Here is a 17545-nt window from a genome sequence, read left to right as displayed (position 1 = left end):
TCCTTTTTGGTGCCATGTGGTATAGGATTTCACTGGAACATGGCGGTGTATTATTGTATTCAGAGTGCAGTAGTTGTGTTGTGAATATATGTGAGCATACATAGACTCTGCTCAGTGAGTTACTAAGCCTCTTTATCAAATGCATAATAGGATCAGCAAGCTACACAAGTGAGATGTCTGAGTCATAGTTTTTACATTTGTCTAGGAATATAACGGGATAAAAGTTCATAAGTGTGTCCTGTATTTACTGATGTATTTTTAAGCAACATAAAAGCTAAAATTTGAAAGAAAATGTTTTCCCTGATTTTTCTCATTTATGTTCTCCCTTCCTTTTCTATTTTCTGTTTAGTTATAAGTATTCTGCAGTTACTATAAAGAGAGCATAGGAGATGATTCATTTCCAAATAACTACAATAGTAAAAAGAAATCAACTTCAAGTGAAGCTTTCACACTTATCTGTATAATAAGCACTTGAAATTTCTCATCAATTAGTGATTGCAAAAGCTAATTTGTAGCAGGATATGACATATAGGAAGATGACCTTTAATTTGTTGCTAAGATTCTGAATGCTAGAAGCCACTGGCAATAAAAGGTATTCTGTTGGGGTACACTGACATTTGAAGTGACAGAAAAAATAGTCCTTTCTCTTCCCACCCTTTAGATTGTAGAAACAATTGTTTATTGAAATTTCTATAATTTCAACTAGTTTAGAATATCTTTTCTCTCTTTATATCTGTAGTCTATTAGGTTAAGATCTCTTGTAACCTCTGAAGTGTGACTTTGATGTTGTCTTTGCCTGCAAGAATTAACAGAGTGAAGAGGCATGTGTGTTTCTTGCCTGAGGTAAATGAGAGCACATATAGGGAATGAAATGGAACGTTGCCTGATGGGTGACTAAATACATGGATATTGTAATTGCACAGTTATTTTTTTTTAATGTTTTCATGTATTTTAAATGCTTGAAATTGTGGAATAGTAGTATATGTGTGAGCGTTATTCTTTCCTGGTTTGTGTATGCCACCCTTAGCATGACATTCAAAACTTTTTCTTTTGTGGATACCATTATCATTTTGTACCATAAATAATTTAATCATAAAGAAAACTATAAGACTAATTTGGCTTTGATATTACTGGAGTAAGTAAGGTACAATCATGCTGAAATTAGTGGAGCTTCACAGGGCAATAGGAACTTGAGGAAAGACTTATTGATTACTGTTAGCCAGGGGAAGAGAATCTTTCTGGTATATTGATTTACTTAGACTGCAAGTTCTGGGAGGGGGTAATAAATAAATGTGCTATAAATAAATGTGTATAGCACCAGGACAAAGAGTCATGGCAAAGGAGGTCACATGGAAAATAAGGAGGTGATTTGTGACAGCCAACATGGCTTCACTAAAGGCAAATCACGCCTGACAAATTTGGCAGCCCTCTACAATAGGGTTACAGCAGTGGTAGATGAGGGAAGGGCAACTGACATCACCTGCCTGGACACGTGCAAAGCATTTGACACTGTCCCATGACATCCTTGTCTCTAACTGCAGAGACATGGATTTGATGGATGGACCACTTGGTGGATAAAATATTGGCTGGATGATCACAGCCAAAGAGTTGCAGTCAGTGTCTCAACATCCAAGTGGAAAGCAGAGACAAGTGGTGTCCCTCGGGGGTTGGTATTGGGATCAGCACTTTTTAACATCTTTGTCGACAACATGGACAGTAGGATTGAGCACACCCTCAGAAAGTTTGCCAATGACACACAACTGTGAGGTGCAGTTGACAGGCTGGAGGGAAGGGATGGCATCTGGAGGGACTTTGACAGGCTTGACAGGTGGGCCTATGCAAACCTTATGAAGCTCAACAAGGTGAAGGGCAAGGTCTTGCACATAGGTCAGGACATAGGTCAGGACAATCCCAAGTGCAAGACACTGGGCACAGAATGGATCAAGACTAGTGCTGGGGAGAAGGACTTGGGGGTGTTTGTGAATGAAAAGCTCAATATAATTCAGAAATGTGCACATGCAACCCAGAAAGCCAACTATGTCCTGCGCTGCATGGACATCAAAAGCAGCATGGCCAGCAGGTCAAGGGAGGTGATTCTTCCCTCACTCTGTGCTTGTGAGAGCCCACCTGGAGTACTGCATCCAGCTCTGTGGCTCCCAACACAAGAAAAACATTGACCTGTTGGAATGAGTCCATAGAAGATCCATGAAGATAGTCAGAAGGCTGGAGCATCTCTCCTATGAAGACATGCTGAGAGTGTTGGGTTTGTCGAGCCTGGAGAAGAGAAGACCCCAGGGAGAGAGACCTTATAGCAGCCTTCCAGTACCTAAAGGGGACTGCAAGAGAGCTGGAGAGGGACTTTTTACAACAGCATGTTGCAACAGGACAAAGGGGAATGGCCTTAAGCTGAAGGAGGGTTGGTTTGAGTTAGATAGTAGGAAGAAATTCTTTACTGTGAGGGTGGTGAGGCACTGGAACAGGTTGCTCAGAGAAGCTGGGGATGCCCCATCCCTGGAGGTGTTCAAGATTAGGCTGGATGGGACTTTGTGTAACCTGGCCTACTGAAAGGTGTCCCTGCCCATGTTGGGGAGGTTGGAACTAGATGACCTTTAATGTGCCTTCCAACACTAACCATTCTAGATTCTATGATTCTAGAACCTTGGTCTTACAGAGTTGGCTTGCCAAAGAGAAAGGAAAGAGCAACAGGAAGCCCTTCACCTACCTGGTGGTTCCTGGGGCCACACCGCTTCATGCTGCAGCCATGTCAGATCCACAAGTTTGGGAGATTGTTCAAAAGCCAGAGTTGATATAGTTGTTGCCATATGGGGATAGCAAATGATGCCGGAGGTGGAGGAGAGAAGCAATGGATGTTGCTTTTTGGAAGAACTGTTACTGCAGCAGAACTTCAGAAGGAGCTTGGGGCGCCTGTATTACTAAATACGTACAATACACAATAAATGTGCTAATAGGAGAGAAAAATAATTTCCTGATTTGTATTTTCATTAATGTTTCAATGAATCCAAAGCAAAAGGAAGTTTTAGGCTTGTGGAATAAACTGCTACTGAATTCCCTTTGCTTTATTTCAAAGTAATATGATGATATTTCTCACTTCCTGCTGAAATGTTTATATAGTATCAGATAATTTCTTGGTTCTCTCTTGGAAGTTCGTACAGTTTACTGAGGAGCTGAAGCATTCATTACATCTTTTATGTGTCTCAGAAGGGTATTGCAAAGTTCAATTAACATTCGAGAAGTGTTCTGAAATCCTCAGATGACATGTACAGTAGAAGCACACAAAATGGTTATTATCCATTGAATGCATAATTTTTCCTGTGTATCTATCTTTCATCAAGTTACCTAAGTGTTCTTTTCTTGGTTAGAAGGCCAGGCCACTTGAACTTGTGCAGTGGTGCTGACCAAATATAGCATTAGGAGGTGTGAGATTTGACTGCTTGTTGAAATCACTCACAACTGTGGGGAGAGTGACAAATCATTGTTCAAGACCTCATTTATATAAAATTCTCAGTCCCACATCTTGTAAGAACCTATGAAGTCAATGTGAAAATAAGAACAAAGGAAAGGAAGTCTAGGAGGCAGGAACCATGGTCCTGCCATTGTGTGTATTTCACCTGCCATGCATGATTATCTTTGCAGTCCCTGCACCGCTTCTAAGGTCGAGTTAGCATAGTAATCAGAACATTAGTTTAGAGTTCAGATTGTCATTGTAAGTTTGCCCTTTGATATGGCAGATTGTGGGAGGATGGGTTGCCAAAACCTTGACGTTTCATTAGTCCTGGAATGAATCATTTGCACAGAAGAAAGGCTGAAGTCAGTCTGCCCTCTTTGAATGAATAAAGGCTTTTTATATACAAGTGTGGTTAAGCTGGTTTCAGAGCACCCCATGATTCATGTTTTCCAATAGCCCACTTGATCAGTCAGGTAGCCCTTCTGATGGAGCTGTCTAAATGCAAGTGTCCAGGAGAGCATCGTACCATTAAATGCTATGTGGGGTTAGGGCATAAGCACAAACTAAAATGTAAGCAAATGCATATAGTCCTTCAGCTGTAATACAGAACGGGTAATTGCAGCTGAGAATATGTCTCTAATAAATAACTCAGCAAGCCAGTGGGTTTTTTCTTCCCTTCCAAGTCCTGTCAGGAAAATTTTCCTTTGTTTTTGAGTATTACAAGAGTGTAACAACTTCCAGTATCACTTTTCTTTTGACACCTGCCATTATTCCAGCCCATCCATAATGAAATTTCCTTCCTACCAGGAACTGATGAAAAGACTCCCAGCTGTGTAGGATGTAGAGGAGGGACAGAGAACAAAGCTACAGTGGGGAGAAGTAATAGTGGCAGAAGTAATAGTTAGTGGCAGAGTGGGAAGTGAATTGAATCATGTGCAAGAGGGATTTCTCTTTCCTGAGGAAGCTTCCGTCTTTCTGTTTCCTGTGTCCATGTTGGACCTCAAAATCCCTAACACAGATGCCTCTGTTAAGTTCCTAAATATAATGAAAATGAATCTAGACTTTAATTCTCATGAGATAACTTGTCCATGAGAACATGTCATAACCTATATTACCCTGGGATAAGTAGAAATTATTTTTCTTGACTAAAGTCATGGAGTTTTTCAGACTAGGGCAAAAGAAGTTTGACTTAAGTTTATCAGTATCTGTTTCTTTTCTTCCATGGCATTGTAACAGGAAGGAACAGCTTTTTTTGCTCTATTGGGTGTAAATTGAGGTAGGCGTGCAGGACTTGTGGATTTGTGCCTTTTCCAAGACAGCTGATACTGTATTCTCCTGAATTAATTCTGGTTAGTTTTCCTTGTAAGGTTGTGGTATAATAAAGTATCAAGTTGTTCCTTTGAGATAGACTCTGGTGGTTGAGGTCCCAGTCCTGGAGAGAGAGGGGAAGGGGATGCAGGTGAGCTGCAACAACTGAGCAGGAGTGGTTTGGGTCTTATAATCTATGTGGATCTGAGAAAGGAGTAGGGGAAGAAGTGATCAGTTGAACTGTTGAAACTTGTTTATCAAAGGAATTGTTTGCTATCCTGACTTCTGATTCCAGACTACAGCATGCACATAGGTATTGAATTCTGAACTGGGGCTGGGCACATTCCCTGTCTGGTTCCTTTCCAGGCAGCTCCTTGCTTGTGTATCTGTCAACATACATTCAAATCCCAACCGCGCCTTCACTGCATTGGGTTTCCACTAAAGCACCTGCCTCTTTTTGACAGGTACACTTAGGAAGTGCCAGGGCTGATTCCTCACTTGGTACATATTGGTCTACATTTTCCTCATTATTTTGTTGTGGTTTTCTGTAAGCAACACTAGCAAATAAACCAAAGTATATTAACCACTATATCTGTTGCCAGGTATTAGTGGATGATGTGTCTTCTCACTATAAATATCTTTTTATTTTTAACTATTGATTTGAGCTTTAAGAGTAGAAGAAAGGTGAAAGAAGCGAGAGGAAAAGAGAAGGTGGCCTACCTGTGGAGAGACATATTATGTATACAGCATGTGTCTTCCTTTGTATGGTCCTGCAGATAAAAGAAAAGATCAACACCTTTGCCTCCCTCTGGAGTCAGAAGTCTATATTCCAGATTGAAATTGGAGGCATCAAAAAAATAAGTGACCCATTCTGATATAACTAATCTTTTGTCTCAAACGACCCCACAAATGGAGAGCACAAGCTGCCTTTTCAGTCTGGCCAACCATAATGCTACTTGAATTTAGAATACCTTCTCCTTATGTCCAAGCAAGGTCTATATGTAATTTAAAAGTCCAGCAGCTAAAGGGCAATTCAGTTTTAAATTGCTTGATAGTGAAAAATTCAATAATTTGCTTTCACTTGTATCTTTTTCTGTTGCCTTCAGAAATTATTTGTTCCTGCCTAAATTTCTGAAGCCCACACAGAATCTCTCTCTGAGACACACAGAGTAGAAATTCATTCTCACAGAGAAGTTTACAGTTTTAAAAAATTACTTTAATTTCAGCTATATGTGAAACCTGACATTTTAAAATTTGCCAAGAAGGAATTTGCAGAAAAAACCATTTCACACAAAGTTTTACTTTCAAAGCATTATTTTTTCATCTGTGATTTATTTTTATTAGTCTCATCTGCTCTAATTGTAATTTTAAAATGAAATGTTGAATCAAAATTAGTTTTCAGCACAGGAACATCACTCTGTGAAAGGTTTTAGCAGTCCCAGAATCTCCAGCTCAGATACCAAGACCTTTTGTCTGTATCACTCCCTTCCATTCTGTGCATCGAATGATCTTCTAGCTCTCCAGTGCAGGTCCCAGAGCATACCTTATCCTCTGGCTTTTAGACATTAGTACCTTCTCTGTGTCCTAAGGCAGCAAAATATTTAAGTGTTCATTAACAGTTAACGGAAAAAAAAAAAAGGCTTTGTGAAATGTGAGCTGCTGAACTTGAATTAGAGGGATCAATCCTGGGGGCTTTCTCAGTGGCTAATCCAGATAGGGTGAAGTTCAGTTCCTTGAACACAGACATCTATTGCCATTAAAGATATCCTATAAGGTGTTCATCCAGTCTCCTGTTGTGTCTTCAGAAAGTCTTGTGTCATTACAGCCATGTAGTGTCCTTAGATAATACAAGAATCCTGTCCTTAGGGTTTGTTTGTTTAAAGTGAATCGTATCAGCAGTTTTATTGAACTCAGTATTAACAGATGCTGAAATTAAGATACCACCTGGTGACGTGTTTCTGCAGAACTCAGACCACTGAAAGACTAAGGCTGTGTTTGTTTATTTGGAAAAGCCAGAATACCATTTATGTTTCACAACCCCACATACTGAGTGAGAATATAAAGATGTCAGCCTGAATCCTGACCTTGTTACTGATCAATAGCAGGTGCTGTTGGTAACAGAATAGTAGGAGGACAAGCATGAGCAGTGCTTCCTCAGATTTTCTTCTGGTTTCCATAGGTTTTCTCTTGGGGACTTCTCAAAACAGGGAGGATATCTTTGCATTTGCTATGACATGATTTACTTTTTTTTCTTGGAATTCATCCAATAACTTTTGAGCCTATGCAACTTCTTACCATCCATGGCATTCATTAGTGCATGATTTAACAATTCATTATGTTAGAAATATGTCCTTTTGTTCATTTTGAACCAGGTACTTGCTACATTTCTACTGAGATGTTCCAAAAAGAAATTGTGATGAATCACTCTTCAGTCACTGTTGCAATGTCAGTTATGAGTGCTTAGATTTCTAATTCCTCAATCATTTTCCCCTTCCCTTCCCTTCCCTTCCCTTCCCTTCCCTTCCCTTCCCTTCCCTTCCCTTCCCTTCCCTTCCCTTCCCTTCCCTTCCCTTCCCTTCCCTGCCCTGCCCTGCCCTGCCCTGCCCTGCCCTGCCCTGCCCTGCCCTGCCCTGCCCTGCCCTGCCCTCCTTTTCCTTTTCTATTTCCCTACATGGAAGAACTTTTCTATAAATACTGTAATAATGAGCTATATCCATAAGGAACTGCCAGTGAGCTTTCCCTTGCTCCTATTTGTAACTTTGCCTTTTTTCATAGACAAGTAAGTATGGTATGTGCTAATGCTATTTTCTGCTGTCTGAGAACCACCTACACCTATCTTTATCCTTACACATCATCAAAAATCTACTGTCAGCTGTAAACAACAACAAAATTGAACTGTAGAAATTTTGTATTTAGCCCTGTCTTGTCTGAAAGAATTAACATCCATGTGTACTTAGTGTAATATTTTCAAATGTCAGTGTCTCTTTCTCTACCCATGCATCATGACTGCCAGTAGGCAATACAGTTAAGGATGGAGTTCAGTGGTTTCCAAAGATATAGTACTATAATGTTAGGTATGCAGATATTTTCTACAACAGGTCATATTTCTTCTTGTATGATAGTCTGCTTTTTTTGGCCACTGTTTGCCATCCACTAAGTATGCATTCTTAACAGTGACTTGTTGATCTCTAATTTGTTTTCTGATTAATTTGATGTCATGACACTCAATTCTGAACTTACATAGTTGTTGCTGGAGCAATGCTAGCATTTGCCAGCATTTGACATTTGTCCCTTGTTTGCACGAGACTAACATCATCCTTTGCTGTCTCTAGCAACTGAGAAAAGCTTTTTTTCAGTACTACAGGGCACTACAGGGCATTCTTCTTGTAATGAATGAAACAGGGAAGAATCTTTCCCTATTCACTGATTTGGTGCCAATTATGAATTTGTGAACCTCTGTGTATACCGGAGCAGTACTGCAGATGCAAAGATTATGTATTTGCTTGCACTGTTTGGACCTTAAAAGTGCTTAGATTGACCTACAGAGGCTGGAAGAAGTATTTTTTTTTTTTTTTTAGGAAGAAAAATAATCACTGCATTTCTTTCCTTTTCCTTTTTCTTTGTTCCTACCTCACAGCTTAACGAAAACTGGCTTAGGACTGCTAGTCTTACCTAATTTGGTTTCTCCTCAGGAAGAGAGTACTGTTTACTGCATGAGCAAAAACCCAGTGATGGATTAATTTTTGGTGTTCTTTGAATTGCTCCCTGCTTTGGAGAAAAAAAAATCAAATCTGTGAGCATGGTTATGAATTTTAAGCAAGCTGTGACCTTAGTTTACGAATTCCTGATTTGCAATTCAGCCACAGAGGTATTCACGCATTCACTTCCTATTTAAATTATATGTTTTAGGTTAATTACATAAGGGCTAGATCTCAAAAAACCCAAAATATGCAATTCTTCTGTAGCTGTATTCTCCATGAATTTAAACCAGTTTTTCTAGATGGCCTAACTGTGTCAGTTACTGTCAGATTATATAGGAAATAACACATGATAACCACTGGGGACAGAATAATATGTAAGTAGCACTCCAGCATTCATGAGTAACTGTTTCAAGTGGTTTGTGTCAGCATAGCTTTAGTTTTGTTGAAAATCAGATGATTGGAAAACTGACATGAGAAAAAGAGGTGAGCTAGGGATTTCCATTGTCAAGAAAGACAATAGAACTAGCTTGACCACAAAGGATGCAATGTACATATATTGTACCTTATTTTGCTAAAATGATATCCAATTACTTTATATACATTCAGATCATTTTATATTAGTGATTAAGATAATAAAAGAATAGTCCCTTGCCAAGGTAGTGCTCCTCTGGCACTGAATTCATATAAATGCTGTTTCCCCCATGCTCCAAAAACCTTGAAACTTTCTTCTGATCCTAAGCAAACTTTTCATAGAATGATAGAATATCCTGAGTTGGAAAGGATCCACATGGATTTTTGAGGCCCAGCTCCTGGCCCTGCACAGGACAATCCCAAGAATCACACCATGTGACTGAGAATGTTGTCCAAACACTTCTTGAACTCTATCAGGCTTGGTGCTGTGACCACCTCCCGGGGGAGCCTGTTCCTATGCCTGACCACTCTCTGAGTGAAGAACCTCTTTCCTAATATCCAATTTAAACCTTCCCTGATACAGCTTCAGGCCATTCCCTGAGGTGCTATCACTGGACATCAGAGAGAAGAGATCAGCACCTACCCCTCTGCTTCCTCTCACAAGGAAGTTGTAGACTGAGATGAGGTCTCTGCTCAGCCTCTTCTCCAGGCTGAACAGACCAAGTGACCTCAGCTGCTCCCTGTAAGGCTTCCCCTCTACACCTTTCACCATCTTCTTGGCCCTCTGTTGGACTCTTTCTAATAGCTTTATAGCCTTCCTATTTATATTGTGGCACCCAAAACTGCACACAGGACTTGAGGTGAGGCCACATCAGCCCAGAGTAGAGTGGGACAGTCACCTCCTTTGATCAGCTGACAATTCTATGCCCAATGCACCCCAGGACATGATTGGCCCTCCTGTCTGCCATGGCACTGCTGGCTCATATTCAACTTGCCATTGACCAGAAACCCCATAACTCTTTCTGTGACGCTGCTCTCCAGCTTCTTGTTCCTCAACCTGTATATGCATCTGGGGTTGCCCCAACCCAGGTGCAGAATGCAGCACTTGCACTTACTAAACTTCATATCCGCAGCAGAGCAAGAACATCAACTCAACCTGTTGGAGTGAGTTTAGAGGAGGCCACCAAGTGGGTTAGAGGGATGGAGCACCTCTCCTCTGAGGAAAGGCTGAGAGAATTGGGGTTGTTCAGCCTGGAAAGGAGAAGGCTTTGGGGACACCTAATTGTGACCTTCCAGTACCTGAAGGGAGCCTATAAGAAAGATGGAGAGGAACTTTTGACAAGAGCATGTAGTGGCAGGACAATGGGGAATGGTTTCAAACTGAAAGAGTGTAGTTTTAGATTAGATATTAGGAAAAAATTCTCTACTGCGAGGATGATGGGACATTGAAACAGGTTGTCTAGAGAAGTTGTGAATGCTCCATCCCTGGAAGGTTGGATGGAGCTCTGAGCAACTCGGTCTAGTGAAAAGTGTCCCTGCCCATGGCAGAGGGGATTGGAACTAGATGATCTTTGAGGTCACTTCCAACCCAGGCCATTCTATGATATGATTCTGTGATATAGATTGTACCTTAATGGGTTAGTTTTAAATCTGACTCCAACTTCTGACTTTTAATACTTATTTTTTCCACCACATAACCACCAATGATGTGCATTTTAAATGCTATCCAATGCATCATCAAGTAGCTAGAAACAACTGTAGCAAAGAGATTCTTTTGAAGACTGTAATTACATTAACTCTTCTTTCTCCTAAATTTGATAACTACTGATTTTGTCTATGAGGTAAGACTTCCCTACTGCTATAGCTAGCTGCCATGCATGACTGAGAGATAATATTGTATGGAGGTATATGTATTATAGAAGTGCTAGGTCATGGCAAGATCTTTGAAAGGAATGTAGGCATCTGAATTCAGATTTAATGTTGGATTTTGGCACTGACTTAAAGTTCATTTCAGCTATCTCCACTGACAGCTACCTGAGACAATTAGCATCCAGTTGCCATCTGTGAGCTGTTAGCAGCTTTTCTGTCAGCTGAGGCACCGTATCAGACAGTGTGGCATTTCCATTTTACTGTAATATAAAGGAATCCATGTGAGATCTCATTGAAGGTGCTACTCCACCTGTCTAGATTGAGGAGTTTGATCTTGTGAGCAATTACAGAGCACACTGCCCAGGTGCAGGTGACGCTGCAGGGTCCATTGCTTTCTTTTCAAGAAGGTGTCCCCTTGCTAAGCAAGAGCTCCCTGATTACAACGTGTATGCAGAGTTCTGCATCTCCAGCCACCACTTTCCATTTTCCCCTGGAAAAAGGAATCCATATTTTCCTTCTGCAAAGATTGTGCCTTTTTTTTTTCCTTTTACAGTTGTGGCGTTGGTCATAGGAATTGAAGATAGCTGTGAAATAAAGTATAAAGAAAAAGGTCTGATCTTTAGGTACATGTTTAGACTGATCACCTGGGATATAAATGGCTTGGGACTCCTGTTTCAACGATCACTTATATCAAGCAGCTTTTGACTGGAATACACAAATGGTCTGTAAACCAGGGTGGGAATCTGAGACTCCTCACTTTAATCTGAGTGCTCAAACTACTAAAATATGAAGCCATATTTGCTAATATTCTATTTTGGCTGCCAATTAATTGTTAATATTCTTTTCCTAGAGGTTACATTCACTAAGCAATCTGTAAACAACAGCAAATCAGATAAAAAGGCAAGAGCTGCCTCCAAGAATAATAACAGAACAAACAATAAAATATACCCAGACTTGCCAATACTATCTAGATAAGATCACTTTCAAAGTGAGAAATTACACCATACAATGAGTTATTTTATTGAGGTGTTATGAGAGGAAAATAATTACTATCCAAGTAACTGTAGGCAAGCTGATACCTGTGATACATCAAAAGGAATCAAAACTTCAGCCTCTCTGAAATGATATATTATTATATACAGTATTGTACTGTAGTCTATGAAAAACATATTTACTAATCTTACTCTAGATTAACTGTATGTTAACTGCAGAAAATACATTAATACTGTTGGAAGTGCTTTCTCTTAACTTTTGGTCTAAAAACATCATAAAGGTCTACATTTAAGACAGTATACCAACATAAAGTGAGCAATAGTTGCTGACTGTTGAAAGCCATAGGTGAATAGACTGATAAGGATCTGTGAAAAGTGAGAGTTGAATACATAGGGAAGTAAATTTACCTCACGGAATCATAAGGCTGGAAAAAACCTTGGGAACATATTAAGTTCTTCTCAAGTCCTAAGACAGAACTAAATATGCAAAACACACTTCTGGCAAATGTTTGTCTATTCCTTCAATACTGGAAGGAGATTTCTGCTCCAAACAACAGAGCTCTTGAAACATTTTCTGAGAGCAGTAAAGGGATTAAAATGTTAACTAGTGTCAGGATTGGAGCACGATCAGTTTGTGAAAGGGATCTGTGGTATAACTGCTGGTGCTAATAGGAGACTGGAACTGATCTCTAGAAAAAGTCTATATCTGCTCTATATTCTTAGGAGGAGCTGAGTATTCTGTCAGAAGTAATATTTCATTTGATTCTGCGCCATGCAGACCAAAACTCTAGGTAACTGTAAATTTGTTTGCAGAGTAGGTTTAAGCAAGATGTTACAGTTCAAATCAGCAGGGAACACACCTGAGCTCAGTCTTAGCTGCTCCTGCCCTTAGACAGAGATATAAGGAGGAAAACACAGAGAAACACAGACAAGAAGAGAGACAGGAAGGGATGGAGGCACTGTCTGGGACAGACAAACTTCTTGCATAGGGAATTGAATAAAAGCATGAGTGTGAATCCACCTTTCTTAACCCCCAATAACTCTGTCCCTCTCCCTCATCAAAAGCCAGCCCGACTTTCCAGGACTCTGGCGCAGGTAAAGGTATCCAGGCTATGACCATACATTGCTGCCCTGTTGCTTTAGGGAATTCCTTACATCACATCTGATGAGCTGTCCCTTCCTGCTTGTAAGTAATATGCCCACCTGGCTGGCCCAGGGAAAACTTGTGATGCTTGGTGCCACAAGCAAGCCTCTCATGACTTTTTCCTTTTCCCATGGGCCATACCAAGACCTGATGGCATATGACCACCTCTCAAGTGCCACCAAAATAATATTAGATTGAATCTCCTAGAAATTATCCCCCCTGCTTTGATCCCCATCATCCCTGATAATGTGACTTTCAAATGTGAGGAAGACCTCTGACAGGGCTGAAATCTGTTCCTTTTAGCAGATGTTGAATCATAGTACATTCCGGTTCTTGTTCAACTTAAACTGCAATCCAGATTTCCTGATATGCCACATCTCCAAATTAGATATTGTCTTACATTTCTCAGAGGTGAAATAAAGATATTTTCAGAATAAAACTGTCAAAGAATGTGAATTTTATTAGCAGTAACAAAATTGAAAAGCAAGCTTTCTTGAGTGTACGGAAGACATAAAACTCAGCGAATGCAGATAAAAGGACAGTTTTTATGCAATGACAGCCCTAGATCAAGAAAATTAAACAGATAAGCGATAAGCATAGAGAAAACAAATAACTGCTCATCAGGTTGCTTCGTATTAAGAACATTGATTTTATTGTGTGTAAACTAGCATGACTGAAGAAAGTAAATAATAAAGAAAGACTGGTAAATACTGAGAATCATGTAGTATAATAAGTATTTTGTGTAGATTTACTTTGTATTATTCAATTTTATTTTTTTTTTACAAATGCCTATCTCAGTTTGCATCAAATTCTGTCACCAAGTAAGAGTACTTTGAATAGGTTCAAGCTCTTTTGATGCATACACAGGCAAAAACTTAATTTAAGTAGAGTTCAAGTTGGAAACATATCTCAACAGTTTAAGTTGATTTACAGTCTGTTGTAATTAATCTGTCCAAAAAAATAAGAGAATACATTATTAGATAGGTGAATCTAGACATTATAATGTGTAAAAATATGTGTTTGGGTGAGCTAGGAACTGTAACATTCCCTTTCAGAACCTTTCCAAATTCTCACCTGGTTTAAAGGCCACCATTCTGTTCACTCAGTAGTTTAGACATGGCCTTCACTTTTTCTTCATTCATCACTGAAATGACCTCCTTTGGAAGAAACCTTTACTTTCCTCATAGAGACATTGTGCAAAATCTACAAGTCTGCATTTGAGTAACTTTAATGTTTTTTGATCTACATTAATTTACACTACACTATTTTTAAAATCTCATACTGTTTTATCTCATCACTGCTTGATGGTCTTTTTATAAGATAATATTAAGGCAAGAAATGTTGGTAAGGATCTGGGGCAGATGGTGGGTAAGTTGTACCCACAACTTAGTTTGTGAACTCATTCTCCCGGTTTGCAAAGAGAGGTTTTAGCTCTGCGTTCAAGGCAGAAAGGATGAGAACTGTCAGCTGCAATAGAAAGCCAAAATGTGTTTATGCCCTGAGGTGGGGTGCCAGTGGAGAGGACTCCATCATGTTTGCTTTAAACAAGCTAGCTTGGGTATAGGAGCACTTCAGCCATGGGAGCAGTTCAGGGCAACTACTGTGCTATTCCCTTGTTACCTCTGGCCTGGGAAGACAGCTTTGGGTTCTCCCAACCATCTTCCCAGCAGCATTCCTACACCAGGATCTGAAGTTGGCTCAGAATTCAGAGAGGCTTTCTCATTGTTGTCTTGCAGTGCAAAAATACCTAATACCCCATTGAAAATCATTTATGTGGCAGAAAGGATTGCTGGCAGACATGCTAGTGTTTTTCCTTTTGAGTTTCCTGTGGAAATGGTGCTTAGGAACTTAATGTAGGCCTTTGCTTTATGCCTTTCGAAAAGTGTTATCTTTTGTCAGTGCTTCTTTCTACCTTCAGTACTTCTCATTCCATTGTAAAGGGAATCTCAAAGCCCACTGAAGTCCATTGCAGGATTCCCACTGGTTCATATGGGTTTGGGACCATATTCTACCACATAAGTTACCTTAAACTGCACTAGAAATGGTCAAATATGAGCATAAGTTATGCCATGTCTCAAGCTGACCCACTTTTCAGTCAAAATAAATTTTTTGAGAGTGGAAAAATAACAACAATTTTTAAATTAGTATAAAGAATCTGAATGCATTTAACATTCCCAATTAATTTAGCACAGCTGATCACAATTTTGAAAGTGTTGTGCTTTTATCATGTGTCCCCATGGGTTGTTTGGGCCAGTAATAGTACTACCATCCAGCTTTTTAGCAACATGACTAAGCCAAACATGTGCATGATATTACTTACTCCTCCCACAACTGCTTGTGAGCTACAAAGTTTGTAGTATTAGACCCCAAGTTGTCACAACTCAGCATCTTCAGGCATCTTTTTGGTAACTATTAAGGTAGTAGCTATGATAAGTCAATTAATTTTGTCAAGTGAACCAGTAAGATCAGTATTGCTAGTTAGAGGTTACAGGCCCTACATTGCAACTTGAAGAACAATATTTTTAGGGTTATAAATGCTGCAAATAGGTATACGGGTCAGAGGCTGATCTACTTTTGATTAATTGGCCTCTCAAAAGAAAATACTGAAAAACACTTTAACTTTCAATGTGCCACTGGAAAAAATGTTCAGTGAAAAGGCAGATTTATCAAAGTGAGGGAAGGCAGTGGTTGCCAGGAGATAAATTCATTGGTACTGAAGATCCTGACTACCTCTCAGACTATGTGAATCTGGTAAGACTCTGACTGGATGGGGTTGTCTGAGCTGAGCAGAGGAGCTGACTGCAGAAAATGGGGGAGCAGCCAGATGATGAAAAGCAGTAACAGATCATTAATGTTTAATAATGAACTTCCATAAATATTCTTTTTGCTGTAGGAAACCGCCTATGCTTAAGGTGGTCTAGAAAATGGAGCAGTTTAAAGAAAAATGTTGTCCCATGGTCAAGGAGAGCTGTCAAAACCACTTGGCAAACAAAGAGACAAGGTAATTAAGGCCAGAGATATTTATGTATTATTCCTAAGGAGAAAAAAAAAGTAATACTGAGTGTATTTGAGAGTCTAGCACAAGTTTGGTGAGACAGAAGGGATAGGATTAAAGAGCTCATAAATTGGGCTCTGAAATTTTATTTCCCTGTCAATTAAGAACAAAATAAATGGGCCTCTCATTTTTGGTTAATCTGGTCCACCCTAAAGCAAAGATCTTTGTATTTTATAAGTTTCTGGGTCTCATTTCTACCATGGTTATCTCCATTGCCCTCAAACTCCACCACTTCAAGGACTATACTTGTTTGGATTTACTGTCACACATTGTTTTCTAGAAAGTCATCTGATGAATGAAGGCAAAGAAGCAACTACAGATCAGGATTTCTTTTATTGCCTTATCTACAACTTCCTGCATGCTGAATCAGAATTTCTTTCAGATTCCTACCTTTTTTGTATGATTTTTCTGTCGCTTACTACCTTCTTTTTCCTTCTGGCTTTGTCCTCTAGCTTAAAAAATATCCAAACTGAACCCAAGGTGACCAGTCTGACAGGCTCATGGTAATGGGATGAACAAATCTCCTGAAAGGAGTAGCAGGGCAAGCCAGCCAAGAATTTCTTAGCAGTAGGAGTGTGATGTCAGGGTTTAGACCCAGCTCCTGGGTATGCTCCCAGAGTGTTTTGGACATGGAGCAGCAAGCTGAGAAGGGGCACTTCAGTTTCCTCCTTTGCCATTTATTTCCCTGGCTCCTTTTGTTTTGCTAGAAGGAGAAAGCACAAAAGGAGCAACAGTGGTGAGAGGTATGGCCTTATCCCTGTTGTCTCCTTTGCCTAAGGAGGGAGACTTTCAGCCAACAAATTTCATTTCAAGGTGTTTTTCCTCCTGTAAAAATCAGAGAGGAGCAGGCTGAAAGTAAGGGCACTGCTTGTTTTTCTCACCTGATTTGTAAATACCGGTTTAACGTTGCTTACTTGAACAATTTGTCAAGCAAAAACAGGCACCTGAGAACCAAGCTGAAGCATAAGTGCCTCTGAGCGCTGAGGAGGTGGAGGTCCCGATGGTTCCCTCCGCAGGGAAGGAGGCAGGGCGCGGCCGGGCTGCGGCGGCGAGCTCGGGAGGCTCGGACAGAGCTGGTCCCGGGAAGGGGGCTCCCGGCCCTGCAGTTGCCATTCCAGCCCCAACAGGTGGCAATCGCTGCCCGGCTCCGCTCCCCCGCCTCCACCGAGCACTTGCACAGGGGACCGAAATTCTCCACACCCAGCAAAGCCGGTCCTTAAAATGCAGTTTCCTCTGCACAAGCTGCTGCCTTTTTGGTGTCAGATAATTTCCTGAGCCTGCTACCGTGCTCTGCTACATGTCAGAAATCTGAAGGAAAAGAAACCACCCATAAACTATGGCAAAAGCCACGACCTTGTCTCAGTGACATTACCTGGAGTCACACAGAAGTCTTCTGGTCTTTGCAGGTTTTAGTCTGATGCAGGATTTGGCTGTCTTGTTCTGTTTTCATTTCCATATTTGTTCCTGAAATATGAAAAGATAAATAGTCTCAGAAAACGAAAGGGTGTGTGTGTGGAGAACAGTGCTGTTAGTAAAACTAAGAGTTCACACATTGCCATGGAAACGTTCACATCCTAGCAACAGCATATTGATAGCAAG

The 17545-nt window shown here is 40.3% G+C and overlaps 2 long non-coding RNA genes across 2 annotated transcripts in view; one reads left to right on the top strand and one right to left on the bottom strand.

Moving 5' to 3' along the window:
- Nucleotides 1-17545, top strand: part of LOC135411521 (uncharacterized) — a 538599-nt gene that overhangs the window by 11177 nt on the left and 509877 nt on the right. The gene's annotated exons all lie outside the window — the stretch shown is intronic.
- Nucleotides 5969-17480, bottom strand: LOC135411519 (uncharacterized). Its single transcript, XR_010429181.1, has 4 exons — nt 17319-17480; nt 10921-11339; nt 8447-8542; nt 5969-7209 (listed from the first exon to the last, which is right to left on the bottom strand). It is a non-coding gene; the product is annotated as an uncharacterized LOC135411519 (long non-coding RNA).

This window comes from Pseudopipra pipra, chromosome 3 (assembly GCF_036250125.1).
Source record: "Pseudopipra pipra isolate bDixPip1 chromosome 3, bDixPip1.hap1, whole genome shotgun sequence".
NCBI lineage: Eukaryota > Metazoa > Chordata > Aves > Passeriformes > Pipridae > Pseudopipra > Pseudopipra pipra.
This window is presented reverse-complemented; position numbering and strand designations above follow the sequence as displayed.